The sequence below is a fragment of the Neomonachus schauinslandi genome, chromosome 15, assembly GCF_002201575.2.
Source record: "Neomonachus schauinslandi chromosome 15, ASM220157v2, whole genome shotgun sequence".
NCBI lineage: Eukaryota > Metazoa > Chordata > Mammalia > Carnivora > Phocidae > Neomonachus > Neomonachus schauinslandi.
Genome location: NC_058417.1, coordinates 14309589 through 14325781, shown reverse-complemented (window position 1 = coordinate 14325781; position 16193 = coordinate 14309589). Strand labels below are relative to the sequence as shown.

Here is a 16193-nt window from a genome sequence, read left to right as displayed (position 1 = left end):
GTTTATTTTATTAGTTCTTAATAAATATCTTGCAGATTTCCTCAGGAAATACACCAGATCACATGTAAAATAGTTTGATACTGATGTCAACTGCATCAACATATGAAGTCTATTAGGGTGAAGCCGCAGCAGGGTGATCAGCGTGCTGAAAAACTCCACAGTACTTGGGGGGGGGGGAATCTCACGGCCTTCCAAATTCTTCGAGAGGTAAAAAAGTCAGCCAAGACGCAGAGAGAGAGAAAGAGAAAAAAAAAAAAGATCCCACATCCTGCTTTCAGCTGCCAGCAATGTGAAGTGCCCAGAGATTAATTCTACGTCTGGCCTGGAAATGTGACTTTAAAGCATGAGGGAAGGGAGTTGGGGGGGGGGGGTTAGTGAGGAGGAAAGAGGAAAGAGAGGGGCAGGCTAACTGAGGCTGGCAGCAGGCCACCAACCCCCTCCCAAGCCATGTTTCAATGTAGACAGAAGTAAACCCCAATAGACAGCAGCGCCTCAGCCTGCCAGGCCCTTACACCAGCTGCAGCGCATCTCGCTCTCTCCACTCAGCCCCAAGTGCAGATGTTCCCTACAGCATCACTTCCGTTAGACTTTCTTTTAAAGAAATAGCACACATATGTGGAAGCATTTCTACCACTTCCTAACAGGACTCTCTTTGCCTTTAAGGGCCTCAAAGTAGGGGCGAAACTCTGACAGCAGGTACCCCAGTGGCTGAATGAGCTGCTCCAATCTCCCTTGCCAAGGAGCATCAGTGGTTAAAGAGCATTAGTTAATTAATAGGAATTTTTTTATAAATTTGGCTTCCCAATGTCTTCAGAGGGAGAACCCCCATAGTTTGGGGCTAGAAAAAAGGGGAAAAAGTGTATCACAGATTCTAATCTTGGCTTCTCAAAGCAGTCTCCTATAGCATTACCATCATGGAGCTTGCATAAGGCAGTTTAAAAGAATGTAAATATAATTTCTTATATGCCTAAACTCATTATATATAAACTCACATATATGTATAATTTAAATATAATTTCTTATATGTCTAAACTCATTTTATACAATCCCAGACCCTAAGTTAGTCAATCAAATCGACCATTATTGATTAAGTATCTAATTTTGAAATCTACCTTGACGGGCGCCTGGGTGGCTCAGTCAGTTAAGCGTCTGCCTTCGGCTCAGGTCATGATCCCAGGGTCCTGGGATCGAGCCCCGCATCGGGCTCCCTGCTCCGCGTGAAGCCTGCTTCTCCCTCTCCCACTCCCCCTGCTTGTGTTCCCTCTCTCACTGTATCTCTGTATCTTTGTCAAATAAATAAAATAAAATAAAAAGAAATCTACCTCGAACACTGTTAGGGATTTGATAAAATACCATACAGTCTTTTGTCCTCATGGAGCACATACTGCAGTTGAGAAATCTATGCATTTTATGAAGATAAAATAATTGCATTTTCTAGAATAGCTGAATATTCTCTACTTGACCTATCAAGTTGTTGGTTCCTCTAGAATGAAAGAAGACAGTTTGAGGAATCAGCAATGTCAAAAGAAATAAAAGAAATAAACCCTCAAACCAAGTTGCTTTGTTTGAAATTCAAAGTTCAAAAGAGAAAACCACCTCCCCTTAAGGGAAGGTGAGAAATACTGGCAAATCCGTGGCAAACATACCATAGCAAAAAGGTTTAATTCATTTTTTCCCCAAATTTTTACTTAAATTCTAGTTAGTTAACATACAGTGCAATATTGGTTTCAGGAGTAGAATTCAGCGGTTCATCACTTACATCCAAAACCCAGTGCTCATCATAACAAATGCTCTCCTTAATGCCCATCCCCCATCTAGCCCATCCCCCTCCCACCCCAGCTCCAGCAACCCTGTTTGTTCTCTAGCATTAAGAGTCTCTTATGGTTTGTTCTCCTCTCTCTCTTTTTTCCCCTCCCATATGTTCATTTGTTTTGTTTCTTAAATTCCACATATGAATGAGATCATATCGTCTTTCTCTGATTAACTTATTTTGCTTAGCATAATACACTTTAGTTCCATCCACATTGTTGCAAATGGCAAGATTTCATTCTTTTTGATGGCTAAGTAATATTCAATTATATATAATGTGTATATATATATACACACATATATACATACACACACACACACACACACACACACCCCACATAAGAAGGTTTAATTCATTTACTACTTCTTAAATGTTTTCTATTCCATTACTGACATATCCATGCTAACTTACCAAGCTTAAACTATTCCCAGCTGGTAAGTTTTCACCAAAGGTGAGGTGAGGTGAAGTACAAGGTCTGACCCTGACAATGCAGTTCATGATGATTCCAACCTTACCTCACTCAAAGTAATATACACACCAGGCTGATCTGCTGGTTAGGAACTTTTATATCTGATGCAAAAGATCTACTCTCACAGGGGTGCCGGGGTGGTTCACTCGGTTAAGCCTCTGACTCTTGATCTCAACTCAGGTCTTGATCTCAGGGTCACAGGTTCAAGCCCCCAAAAAATCTCTCACAATGTTACTGTCACATTATTAAGCATGCAGGGTTCCTCACATTTCTTCCCAACTGAATGAAATTACCTAACAAATAGTGCTAGAATTCCCTCCGGCTGATGGAAATGAAAATATATTTGCAGAGCTGGTTAAAAACTTCTCCAATGGAAGACCTTATAAAGCTTAAGAGCAATGGAATAAATTACAAACGATAAAGAATGACATTTTAACTCAATAAAAGTTTAAATATTTTGTACACTAAAAAAACCAATAAACATATTTAAAAAATCAAACACAAATAAGAAAATTACCAGTGAACATAGAAAGGACTTGTTATATTTACCATCTGTAAAGCTCAAATAAATTGATACAAAAGATACAAGGATGGAATGGAAAAATGAGCAGAAAATAAGGCTACACAGAACTATAAACTTTTTTTTTAAGATTTATTTTTTTTCCTTTTGCTGAAAATATCTTTTTTTTATTATGTTATGTTAATCCCCATACATTACATCATTAGTTTTTGATGTAGTGTTCCATGATTCATTGTTAGCATATAACACCCAGTGCTCCATGCAGAACGTGCCCTCTTTAATACCCATCACCAGGCTAACCCATCCCCCCACCCCCCTCCCCTTTAGAACCCTCAGTTTGTTTCTCAGAGTCCATAGTCTCTCATGGTTCGTCTCCCCCTTCGATTTCCCCCCCTTCATTTTTCCCTTCCTGCTATCTTCTTCTTCTTCTTTTTTTTTAACATATAATGTATTATTTGTTTCAGAGGTAAAGGTCTGTGATTCAACAGTCTTGCATAATTCACAGCGCTCACCAGAGCACATACCCTCCCCAGTGTCTATCACCCAGCCACCCCATCCCTCCCACCCCCCAACACTCCAGCAACCCTCAGTTTGTTTCCTCAGATTAAGAATTCCTCATAGCAGTGAGGTCATATGATACATGTCTTTCTCTGATTGACTTATTTCGCTCAGCATAATACCTTCCAGTTCCATCCACATCGTTGCAAATGGCAAGATTTCATTCCTTTTGATGGCTGCATAATATTCCATTGTATATACATACCAGTTTTTATTTTTATTTTTATTTTATTTATTTTTTTTTAAGATTTTATTTATTTGAGACAGAGAAAATGAGAGAGAGAGAGAGCACATGAGAGGGGGGAGGGTCAGAGGGAGAAGCAGGCTCCTTGCTGAGCAGGGAGCCCGATGCGGGACTCGATCCAGGGACTCGATCCAGGGACTCCAGGATCATGACCTGAGCCGAAGGCAGTCGCTTAACCAACTGAGCCACCCAGGCGCCCTATATACATACCAGTTTTTTAAAAAAGGAAGAAAATGTCCATTATCACCAATAATCAAAGAAATGCATTTATTTATTTGAGAGAGAGAGCAGCAGGGGTGGGGCAGAAAAATAGGGAGAGAGAGAATCTTAGACAGGCTCCATGCCCAGCTTGGAGCCCGATGCAGGGCTCGATCTCATGACCCCCAGATCATGACCTGACCTGAAATCAAGAGTCGGAAGCTTAACCAACTGAGCCACCCAGGCAACCCTACTGAGCTACTGAGGCATACCTAAAGATATGCAATTTAAAACAAGGTAAGTTGAGGGGTGCCTGGGTGGCTCAGTCCTTAAGCAGCTCAGGTCATGATTCCAGGGTCCTGGGATCGAGCGCCACATCAGGCTCCCTGCTCAGCAGGAAGCCTGCTTTTCCCTCTCCCCGACTTGTGTTCCCTCTCTCACTGTGTCTCGCTCTGTCAAATAAATAAATAAAATCTTAAAAAAAAAAAGATAAGTTGGAAAACAGTTTAGCAGTTTCTTAGAAAACTAAACATAGTCTTACCATATGATCTAGTAATCTCAATCCTTGGGATTTACCCAAATGAGTCAAAAAACTATGTCCATAAATCACCTCTGTATCCGTTTCTTCTCTAGGGACAGTAGACTGTTGAAATAAAATAAGCAGTAGAAAAAAAAAAAAAAAAAACTATGTCCACATAAAAATCTGCATATAGATGTCTATAGCAGTTTTATTCATAATTGCCAAAACTAAGAAGCAACCAAGATGTCCTTCAGCAGGTTAAACAATAAATAAACTGTGGTATATTCGACAACAGAGTATCATTCAGTGCTAAAAAGAAATGAGCTATCCAGCCATGAGAAAAATGTGGAGAAACCTTAAATGCTTATCAGTAAATGAAAGAAGCCAATCTGAAAAGACTACATACTATATGATTCCAACTACATGATACTGTGGAAAAGGCAAAACTGGGGAGACAGTAGAAAAATCAGTGGTTACCAGAAGTTAGGGAGAGGAAGAGATAAATAGGCAGATCATAGAGGAGTTTAAGGACAGTGAAATTCTTCTGTATTATACTATAATGGTGGATACATGTCATGATACATTTGTCAAAACCCATAGAATGTACAAGACCAACAGTGACCCTTATTGTAAACTATGGACTGTAGGTGATAATGATGTGCCAATGTAGGTTCACCAATTATAACAAATGTACCACTCCAGTTCCCAATGTTGACAGTGGGGGAGATTGTGCATGTTTGGGGGCAGGTGGAATATGGGAACTCTCTGTTCTTTCCAATCAATTTTGCTATGAACCTAAAACTTCTCTAAAAAAGAAAGTCTGTTTAAAAAAAAAAAAGATGGGTTTTCTTCTATCATTTATTCAACAAATATATGAATGCCTACATTGTGCCAAGGACTATAAAACATTAAAAACACTTTAATGAGCAAGAGGTGGTAGCTGGGCATTCTCAAACACTGCTGTTAAGAGTGTAAGCTGGCACAACTTCTTAAGAAAGTAATCCAGCATCATGTATCAAAAGCATTAGAAGACTTCAAACCCTTTAACCCCAAAACTGAGCTTCTAAATATATATTCTAATAAAACAATATGAAATGAAGACAAAGGTTTTATGTACAAAGATGTTAATTATAGCATTATTCACAATACTATAAAAGTGGGAAAAAATGTCTGAAAACAGGGTAAGGATTAAGTGAATGTTAACATATTCATATGAGAACATTATTTAGCCATTAAACATGATTATAAAGAATTCTATGACTGAATACCTCTAAATGAAAACAGGAGAATCAAAACATTTTATAATCAGTATTTTTTCAACTGTGTTAAAAAAGAACTTGAATTCATACATATATATAGGAATGAATGTCATTGCTGGGAAGATGGGTTTACAGGTGGTTTCCAGCTTTTTTTCCTATTTGTTTTGGTACTCTCAACAAAACCAAAACGTTAAATCTTTTAAGAATATTATTTAGTTTAAGTAAACAGGACAGAATTGCTCCAGTAAAGTGAGAGTAAAAATATGGTAAATGAGTAAAGAAGGAGAAATAAAAGAATATTATGTACAGGAAGAAAGAATAAAGAATAAAGGATGGAAGATTTAGGGGATGAAAAAGGACAGAACTTATGCTGTTCTCCAAGAAATTTTGCTTTCCAGAGCCCCAAAGACATTGACTCCAGGATCAGCAGTAAATACCAAAACACATTTAATGTATTTTAATGTCAGGATACAAAATTTGTATTTGGAAATTATATTTTCTGAAATGTCACCATAACAAAAAAACAAGGAAAGATAGTAAGATTATGAGCAATGACCCCAGATAATAGATGCCCCTGGCCTTACCATTCAATCTGCATTGCCCAGCCTGACTTGTTGAACGTATTTATTGAGAATTTACAGCACACTAGGCACTGTTCTAGAGGCTCATAATACATCAGTGAATAAAAGAGGTCAAGGATCCCTAACTGTAGATTTCCAGATCTCTAGCTCAGACCCTCTTGGTAATAAATAGTTTCTGTCATTTCAGCTGCAGGCCTCCCTCTCACCTTTACCTTTCTTCCCCACCCAATTAGCCTTCTAAGTAGTCTATACCTTGACTAGGTATAGGAGTTTACATTAGGTAGGGAGTTTACTAGGTAGGGAGTTTACATTCTTGCAGAGGGGCAGTAGGAGAAAATGAGTAATAAACATACGCACAAAAAATAAGTTACTTAGTATTTAGAATACAAGTTGTGAAAAAAAGAAAACCAAGTGATAGAGGCAATCAAGGAGTTCAGGGTGGGAGTGCAGCGGTGTTAATAGATGATCAGGGCAGGCGTCATGGCAGTATTACTTCAGTAGACTCATAAGAGGTGCGGTATTTCCCATGCAGAGAGCTTGAAGCAGAGCATTCCAAGTAGAGAAAACTGATAATGCAAAGGTTCAACGGTGCGAGAATCCCTGGCTCATCAGAGGACCTGCAAGAAGGCCAGTGTGGCTGAAGCACACTAAGCAAGCCATGGGGAGAACAGTAGCAGCAAATGAGGTCAGAGAGAGGCGATGTGGGAGGGTGTGAGGAGGGGGAGTTCTCTTTTAAAGACTATGGCTTTTACTCTGAAATGGGAAGCCAGTGGAGGATTCTAAACAGAGTGACATGATCTGCTGTTTTTAAAAGAATCACTGCTGTATAGAGGTGTGTGTGTGTGTGTGTGTGTGTGTGTGTGTGTTTAGAGGGGGAGACAGGGGGATCAAGAGAGACCACTTAGCAGTTTCAAGTCTTTCTGGGTTGTCTTTCTCTTCGAGTTTAAAAAGAAGTTTACGGGGTATGCAGGGCATGTTTGCAAAGAGGACTTTCTCTTCCAGTGTGGAATCTTGAAGAATGTGTCAACAGCCTGCAATTGTGTCCTTAGCAGGCATCTCAAAATAATGATTACCAAACATTTCTCTCTGCTCATTGCCCTGACATGAGTTCTGGGCATCACCCTTTCTCAGGGGAGAGGTGAAAAGAGGTTATGCAGAACAAGCAGTGATAACAGAATGACGTCACAGGTGTGCCTCAAAGAAGCCCCCAGTGAGTTCGGCTCGTAACCACTCTACAGTGATTTACTCGACCCTGCCAACGCCAGCTGGAGAAGGGATGAAGCAAGCTGACACAGCCGTAAGCCTTGGGCAGGCATTATAAGATCTTTCTCCCTCCAGTCCCCCTCCTCTCTTCAACTGCTGATCCTTGCTTCAGAAGCCAAAGTGTGAACAGCACGTGTCTGGATTTCAGAAACCTGCCCAGCAGTCGGAAATTCCCTACAGCATGTCAACTGGTGCATCTGCTGTTGGCACTTGGGGCAGGGGATCACACGGGCATTTTCTGAAATAAGCTTCAAGACGGGAGTCCTATAGCTGAAGAGGGGCCTAAAGAAGCCAGAAAACTGCAATTACAGTAAATAAATTTCTAAATATGTGACAAGCTGCCTTCTAAAAAGGAAACGGAGACACACAAGCAAACCAAATAGCTCTAAGAACAGCAGAAGTCAAGAACAAAAGCACAGAGCACCCTGACTAATGGAAAGGATTTTATGGGCCAACAGAGTTCACCAGATATGTAACATAATGTGGCTGAAACTAGAGAGCACTCTTTTCCAGATCTCTAGCTCAGACCCTCTTGGTAATAAATGGTTTCTGTCATTTCAGCTGCAGGCCTCCCTCTCACCTTTACCTTTCTTCCCCACCCAATTAGCCTTCTAAGTAGTCTATACCTTGAACACCTCTTGGAAAAATTTTAGAATGCGAGCCCCATAACACCATCTGCCGTAAAACTAGACTGTAGGAGCTGAAAAAAGAGCTACTCTTTGAAAAGCAGTCTACATGCCCTTGCCACCCTGGATACAGGTGCCCCAGTCGTACTGCTCAAGCAGAGCTACACAAATGTTCATGCCTGGTGGTAAAAAGAAAAAAGGAGTCACAGCATTTCTTCTAATAACACGTCAGGCAGACTAGGTACCTTGATCTACTCTCCCAAGGAAACAACTAATTATCCTGGAAAAAATATTTTAAAAATCTTTTCAGAGGGGCGCCTGGGTGGCTCAGATGGTTAAGCGTCTGCCTTCGGCTCAGGTCATGATCCCAGGGTCCTGGGATCGAGCCCCACGTCGGGCTCCTGGCTCAGCAGGGAGCCTGCTTCTCCCTCTCCCTCTGTCTCCCCCCTGCTCATGCTCTCTCTCTCTGTGTCTCAAATGAATAAATAAAATCTTTAAAAAAAAAAAATCTTTTCAGAAAGCATACATGAGTAAGGAAATTAAAAAGGAATTTTCTGGGGGCGCCTGGGTGGCTCAGTTGGTTAAACGACTGCCTTCAGCTCAGGTCATGATCCTGGAGTCCCGGGATCGAGTCCCGCATCGGGCTCCCTGCTCAGCGGGAAGCCTGCTTCTCCCTCTGCTTGTGCTCTCTCTCTCTGACAAATAAGTAAATAAAATCTTAAAAAAAATTAAAAAAAAAAAAAAAGGAATTTTCTGGTCAGAGACTGAGTAAAGATGGGAAACTAGAGATATAAGTGGAACACAGCCAGACTTTACCCTAAGAACACTTGCCACCTGATGAGCTTGAGCTTTGGTTTCCAAGGCTTCATGGGTAAAGCTAACCTAAGAGGGTGCCCAAGATCTCTGCCATTAAGCTGGCATCCCACAGAGCTACATCCAAGGTATGAGGGTGAGTCAGAAATAAACACAGAAATAAAGCCCCTTGAAAAGACAGCTGGAGGGGCACATGGGTGGCTTGGTTGTTGGGTGTCTGCCTTCGGCTCAGGTCATGATCCTAGGGTCCTGGGATCGAGCCCCACATCGGGTCCCTGCTCAGCGGGAAGCCTGCTTCTCCCTCTCCCACTCCCCCTGCTTGTGTTCCCTCTCTCGCTCTCTGTCAATAAATAAATAAATAAATAATCTTTAAAACAGTACAACATCGAGCGCCTGGGTGGCTCAGTTGGTTGAGCGACTGCCTTCAGCTCAGGTCATGATCCTGGAGTCCCGGGATCGAGTCCCACATCGGGCTCCCTGCTCGGCAGGGAGTCTGCTTCTCCCTCTGACCCTCCCCCCTCTCATGTGCTCTCTCTCCCTCTCATTCTCTCTCTCAAATAAATAAATAAAATCTTAAAAAAGAAAATCCTTTAAAAAAAAAAAGGACATCAAAAGAGTTTAAAAAATTAAAAAATTTTTTTTAAATTAAAAAAAAAAAATTTAAAGACCTGGAAAACGTCCAGAGAGAATAGATTACTTTTAAAAGAGAAACAATTTGGGCGCCTGGGTGGCTCAGTTGGTTAAGCGACTGCCTTCGGCTCAGGTCATGATCCTGGAGTCCCGGGATCGAGTCCCGCATCGGGCTCCCTGCTCGGCAGGGAGTCTGCTTCTCCCTCTGATCCTCCCCCCCTCTCATGCTCTCTCTCTCTGTCTCATCTCTCTCTCAAATAAATAAATAAAATCTTTAAAAAAATAAAATAAAATCTTTAAAAAAAATAAATAAAAATAAAAGAGAAACAATTTGACTGATGGTCGGCTTTTAATCAGCAATGGTGAAAGCCCAGAGACAATGAATTGTATGAAATGGGGGCTGAAGGAACTGTTAACCTAGAGTTCTATTACCAGTGAACATAGATCTTTTAGGAATAAGGAAAATAAAGCCTTTTCAGACAAATAAAAACTGAAAAAAATCTGTCATCAAAAGAACTTCACTAGGGGCACCTGGGTGGCTCAGTCGGTTGGATGTGTGACTCAGGTCATGATCTCGGGGTCATGGAATCAAGCCAGGTCCTGCACTCAGCATGGACTCTGCTTGTCCCTCTCCCTCTGCCCCCCACCTCATGTGCTCATGTGGGCGCTCGTTCTCTCTCAAATAAACAAACAAACTTCACTAAATATGTTCTAAAGAATGTATTTCAGGCAAAAAGAAAATGATCCCACGTGGAGGGTGTGAAATGCAAAAAGGAATGAAAAGAAAGTAGTAAATATATGGGTGGGTCTAAACAAATATTTACCAACAAAATAAACAACAAAAACAACAACAATTTGTCCTGGAGGGTTTAAAAGGAAAAAAAGAATGAAAATACATGACAATGGCAGCATATAAATTAGAGACATAGTGAGAAGAGAATGGTTGGAATTTATTCCATAGTCCCTGTATTATTTGGGAGGAGAGTGAAAAATGCTGAAATCTTGACTTTTGGCAAGGTAAGTGCACATGCTTTAGTTCCTAGGGTAACCACTAATAAAAGAAAAGGAAGGGGCGCCTGGGTGGCTCACAGTCATTAAGCATCTGCCTTCGGCTCAGGTCATGGTCCCAGGGTCCCGGGATCAAGCCCCACATCGGGCTCCCTGCTCCGCGGGAAGCCTGTTTCTCCCTCTCCCACAGCTCCTGCTTGTGTTCCCTCTCTCGCTATATCTCTGTCAGATAAATAAATAAAATCTTAATAAAAAAAAAGAAAAAAGGAAATTAGTAGGGAAAGGGGGAGAAGAGTGGAAAAAGAAATCCGAAAGTAAGAAGGAAGAAAAAAGGAAACAGAACAGGTAATGGGACAGCACAGGGAGAAAATATCTACAAACATGTATCTGGGGTGCCTGGGTGGCTCAGTCGGTTAAGCACCTGCCTTCGGCTCAGGTCATGATCCCGGAGCCCTGGGATCGGGTCCTGCGTCGGGCTCCCTGCTCAGCGGGGAGTCTGCTTCTCCTTCTGCCCTTCACCCCACTCTCATGCTCTCTCTCTCAAATAAATAAATACAATCTCAAAACAACAACACCACATATGTCTGACAAGGGTCTTATATCCAGATTGTAGAGAGAACTCTTAAAATTTCATAATAAAAGGCAAACAACTTGATTTTTCAAATGGGCAGAAGATTTAAACACACACCAAAGAAGATACACAAATGAAAAATAAGCACATGAAAAGTCACGCCTCATCCTCAGTCATTGAGGGGAAACACAGAATGAAATTAAAACCAAAATGAAATGGTACCGCATATCCACCCAAATCCCTAAAGTAAAAAAGACTGACAATACCAAATGTTGGCAAGGATGCAAAGGAACTGAAACTCTTATGCCCTGCTGCAAGGAATTTAAATGATTCAACTACTTTGGAAAACAGCTTAGCAGTTTCTTATGAAATTAAATATATACTTACTGTATGACCCAGGACATCTACTCCTGGGTATTTACCCAAGAGATTAAAATACATGTACACATAGGGCGCCTGGGTGGCTCAGATGGTTAAGCGTCTGCCTTCGGCTTAGGTCATGATCCCAGGGTCCTGGGATCGAGCCCTGCATCCGGCTCCCTGCTCAGCAGGGGGCCTGCTTCTCCCCCTCCCTCTGCTTCTCCCCCTGCTCATGTTCTCTCTCTCTCTCTGTATCTCTGTGTCTCAACTGAATAAATAAAAAAAAAAATCTTAAAAAAAAAAATCAGTTTAGGGGCGCCTGGGTGGCTCAGTTGGTTAAGCGACTGCCTTCGGCTCAGGTCATGATCCTGGAGTCCCGGGATCGAGTCCCGCATCGGGCTCCCCGCTCGGCAGGGAGTCTGCTTCTCCCTCTGACCCTCCCCCCTCTCCTGCTCTCTCTCTCTCTCATTCTCTCTCTCAAATAAATAAATAAAATCTTTAAAAAAAAAATCAGTTTAAAAAAATAAAATAAAATAAAATACATGTTCACAAAAAGACTTTCATACAGAGGTTCATGGCAGTTTTATTCATAATAACCCAAAAGTAGAAACAACCGAAATGTTCAACAGGTAACTAGATAAAACGGTAGTAGATCCTTATAGTAGAATACTATTCAGTAACACAAAGGAATGAAATACTGATTCATATAAACAACATGAATAAATCTCAGACACATGAAGCTGAACAAAAGAAACCAGAAACAAAAGACTACACACTGTATGATTACATTTATAAGAAACTCTAGAAAAGACACATTCATTGTATGGTGACAGAAGACAGATCAGTGGTTTACCTGAGGCCGGGGGTAGGAATGGAGATCAACTGGAATGGGCACAAAGAAAACTTTTTGGATGATGGAACGTTCCATATCTTGATTGTGATGATTAGTTACCCGGGTATATAAATTGGTATATAAGTTGGTCAAACTCACTGAAATGTACTCTTAAGATGGGTTCATTTTACTGTGTATAAATTTACCTCGATAAAACTGATTTTTAAATAATAGTACAGTACATATAAATCCAAATACTCCAATAATTACAATAACGGTCAATGGATTCAATATTCATAATAGCTCCAAAGAGAAAACAACTCAAATGTCTCAAATATCCTTAAAATAAGAACGGGTAAGCTGTAATACAGGAATAAAATGTAGTACTGTAGCAATGAAAATGAATAAACTACAACCACACACATCAACATGGATAGAACTCAGAAACATTACATGAAACAAAATAAGCCAGAGAGAAAAGAATGTAAATAATATGATAAAACATGATTCCATTTATATGCAAGCAAAACCAAACTACGTTTTGTTTAAGAGTACATACTTATAACAATGCTATAAAAAAGTAAGGGAATGAACTCCATAGGTCAGGATGATAATTACCTGTAAGGATGAGGGAGAACTACCATGGGCACAAAACACAACAGGGAGCTTCTGAGGTGCTAACAGCATTCTATTTCTTAACCCAGATAGGGGTTCCATGTGTATTCACTTTATCATCCTTTCAAATGTTTTATACTCTCATCCTCTTTTCTGCATGAATGATATATCTACTTTCCCCCAGGCCAAAAATAAGAATCATAGTCTCCTCTAAGAATGGCATGTGAAAAGCCTCTTTCTTAAAAGCAAGAAAGATAATAGAAAAGATCATGAGAATAAGAAACAATGTTCCTAAAAAGTCCTTTAAAAAAGAAAGGGAGGGGCGCCTGGGTGGCTCAGTTGTTAAGCATCTGCCTTTGGCTCAGGTCATGATCCCAGGGTCCTGGGATCGAGCCCCGCATTGGGCTCCCTGCTCTGCAGGAAGCCTGCTTCTCCCTCTCCCACTCCTCCTGCTTGTGTTCCCTCTGTCACTGTGTCTCTCTCTGTCAAATAAATAAATAAAATCTTTAAAAAAAAAAAAGAAAAAAATCCATTTCTCACAAAATGTGTTGGCCAAGCTGGCTCTTTGCTAATTTACTCTAAACTGAGCAGTTCTGGAAATGAAGGTCAGGAAGTGCTGATTACCTGGAGAAATCTACCCATGGATCCTTTAGGAGAAAAAGCCCAAGGGCTTCTACCACTAGAGATCTTAGAGAAGGAGGAATGAGAAGGACAGTTTATACAGCTAAACTCAAGCCTAACCCCTTATGAAAGGTGGATTTCCTGTACAACTGTTCTGACAAGCAGAGGATTAGGCACTTCATACATTCTGCTTTGGTAAGAGACTCAGACAGAAGTGAATTGCCACAGAGAAGCAGATTGCTGTACTCAAAGTCTGTGAGGTGGCTGGAAAACAAAGGAACTCTGGTTGTGAATCAAACTTCTCAACTAGAGTCAACCAGCATACACAACAACAGCATGAAGGTGTGAGGTCTCTACCTCAAGCATCCCAACATCTGGGTTAACCACTATCGGTCCCACGTAGACAGCTGTGATTCTCTATTCCTCTGGAGACACACGTGTGGCACTCCCTCTACCTCCTGCAATGCAGGATTACTAACGAGCCATAAGAGCAAGCATAATTGATAATGGAAGGAATGCCAGTCCATCCCTACCTCAATCCCAGCCCCGAAATGTTCCCTAAAAGCAGGGAGTACCAACGGCACACGAGAGAAGTGTCTCTGGGTGCCCTCCTGCTGCCTCTGGGGTGTTTCTGCAAGGCTGAAATGGAGGCCTGGCCTATGAACTGGTAGAGGAGGAAAAGGAGGAGGAAAAAGAGGGGGCCAGAGTATAGAAAAGGGAAGTTATTCCAGTGGTGGCCAATGAATAACATCCAATGATTTATAGGAAGTATAATCCAATAATACAGTAAAATAAAACAGTGTGTGACTGAGATGGTTTTGATTCCAGGAATTATAAAACATATTTTTTAAAAAGAGAAAGAGCAAGAGGGAGAGACAAAAAGGAAGAAAAAAAAAAAAAAAGGCCAGATTGGAGCAAATTGGGCACAGATGGGGGATGCAATGGGTTTCAGTGATGCCCTACCACAAACGCTGCTTCAATTATTCCTCTTCAAGAAACTAGAGTCTATTTCCTTCAATTACAGAATTTTCAAAAAATTAAAATTCTTGGAGTGTTTGTGGTTTAGATCAACAGTTCACCCTCCAGCATCACGTCAGCCGATCAAATGGCCACTGAAGTGTTAAATGCTGAGGCACGTGGAGAAGGCCCCATTTCTCCCTTTGGACTCAGGAATGCTGTAGAGAGATTACCAATTGTGACATCACTCTGGGAACCACCTATCTCACCACCACCCATCACTCGCCAAAGAACAATTTTGGACCCAGGCCAGGTAAGGAACACACTGTTCAAAGAGAGCTGGCTTGCCCAGAACTGTGGCCTTCTTCATCCATGCATTCAGTACAGACTTAACTGAGTGCCTAGTAAGTACTAGGCACTTTCCTAAGAACCCCCCCCAAACATCCCTCAAATTTATCTGTCCCCAATCACTTCAGTGTGGGATTCTAGACTCTGTAGTTCCACTGAAGTAGAATTTTTGCAAAGGGCTCATATGAGAGGAGGAGACAGAGGTCTCCCCCACCAATGGCCCTCAACCCATGAATTTTGAGATCACTGCTGAGATCTGAAAGTTTAGTTGGTTAAATGATGTAGCAGAACTCAATTTATTTCCTCCTGTGTGAAGGGGGGCAAATCTGATCTCACATCCTCTGCCTTCCTGAGCTCCAGGGAAAACTATAACCTGGGAAAAGGGGAAAGATGCCTTTTAGTCGCCACCAGCTGAGGGTTTTTTCCTCCATTTTTACTTGTGAGGTGTCCAAAGCTTTCAAACAGTTCTATATCTCTCTTGACCACAAGGAAAGCACATTTAAAAAGCAATCACCCTAAAGTGTTAGTATCATTCTATCCCTGAACTACTGGTATTTTGAAAAGAGGACAGTTATACAAGGGTGGCACTGAACACAAAAAAAATGAATCAGAGGCATCAACAAAGAACATACTTTTTAGTAAGGACGTCCCTGTTGCTCTTCAAATCATATGCCTTAGGTACCATATCTACAAGGAAGGCCCAGGCACAGACTGAAAGGATCCCAACTGCCTTGGGGGCCACAGATCACCTCTGCTTCAGGCTGGAATGTTCCTTCTCCACAGAGTCCAGGAACTGACATATGCAAACACCCACCCAGAAGGACATGTCCAAGTAAGAATGGAAAGAAAAATGATGGTCCAGATGTTCTGTAACTCACAGTGACTGCCAAATCACCAAGACCCCAAGCACCTGGGAGGGCCAGGCAGCATCAGGCCCTTGCTTCCCGGTTTCAGACAGCCAGGGTTCTGTGGCTGGGTGGCGACTCTGACAGCAAGCAGACTGGCCTGGAGAGAAGCCTTCAGAAGGGCACCAGCTGACAGGACTTGGGGGCTGAACACTCAGGGCTGATTTATCACTTCCTTACTCATAAAAATGTGATTCAAACTGCTGTTGATTAGTGAAGGATTTAAATCTTTACCCTCTCCCCAACCCCCTTCCCTCTCCACCCCCGGCACAGATGCTGCTACTCAGCCACAACACCCCCTTCTTGCCACTGTCCGTGCAAGCACAGCACAGGGGCCCAGAGAAGATGACTCATGTGCTGGGAAATGGAAAAGTGCATCTTCCCACCAACTGGCCCCGCTGAGTGCTCTGCTCACCCCTCTCCCAATGGCAGCCCACACAGTGGGGTCTGGACGGCCGCCTCAACTGCACACCGGGTACTTGGCA

At 41.8% G+C, this 16193-nt stretch overlaps 1 protein-coding gene across 1 annotated transcript in view; it reads right to left on the bottom strand.

Moving 5' to 3' along the window:
- SMG6 (SMG6 nonsense mediated mRNA decay factor) overlaps positions 1-16193 on the bottom strand; it is a 233067-nt gene that overhangs the window by 158860 nt on the left and 58014 nt on the right. The gene's annotated exons all lie outside the window — the stretch shown is intronic.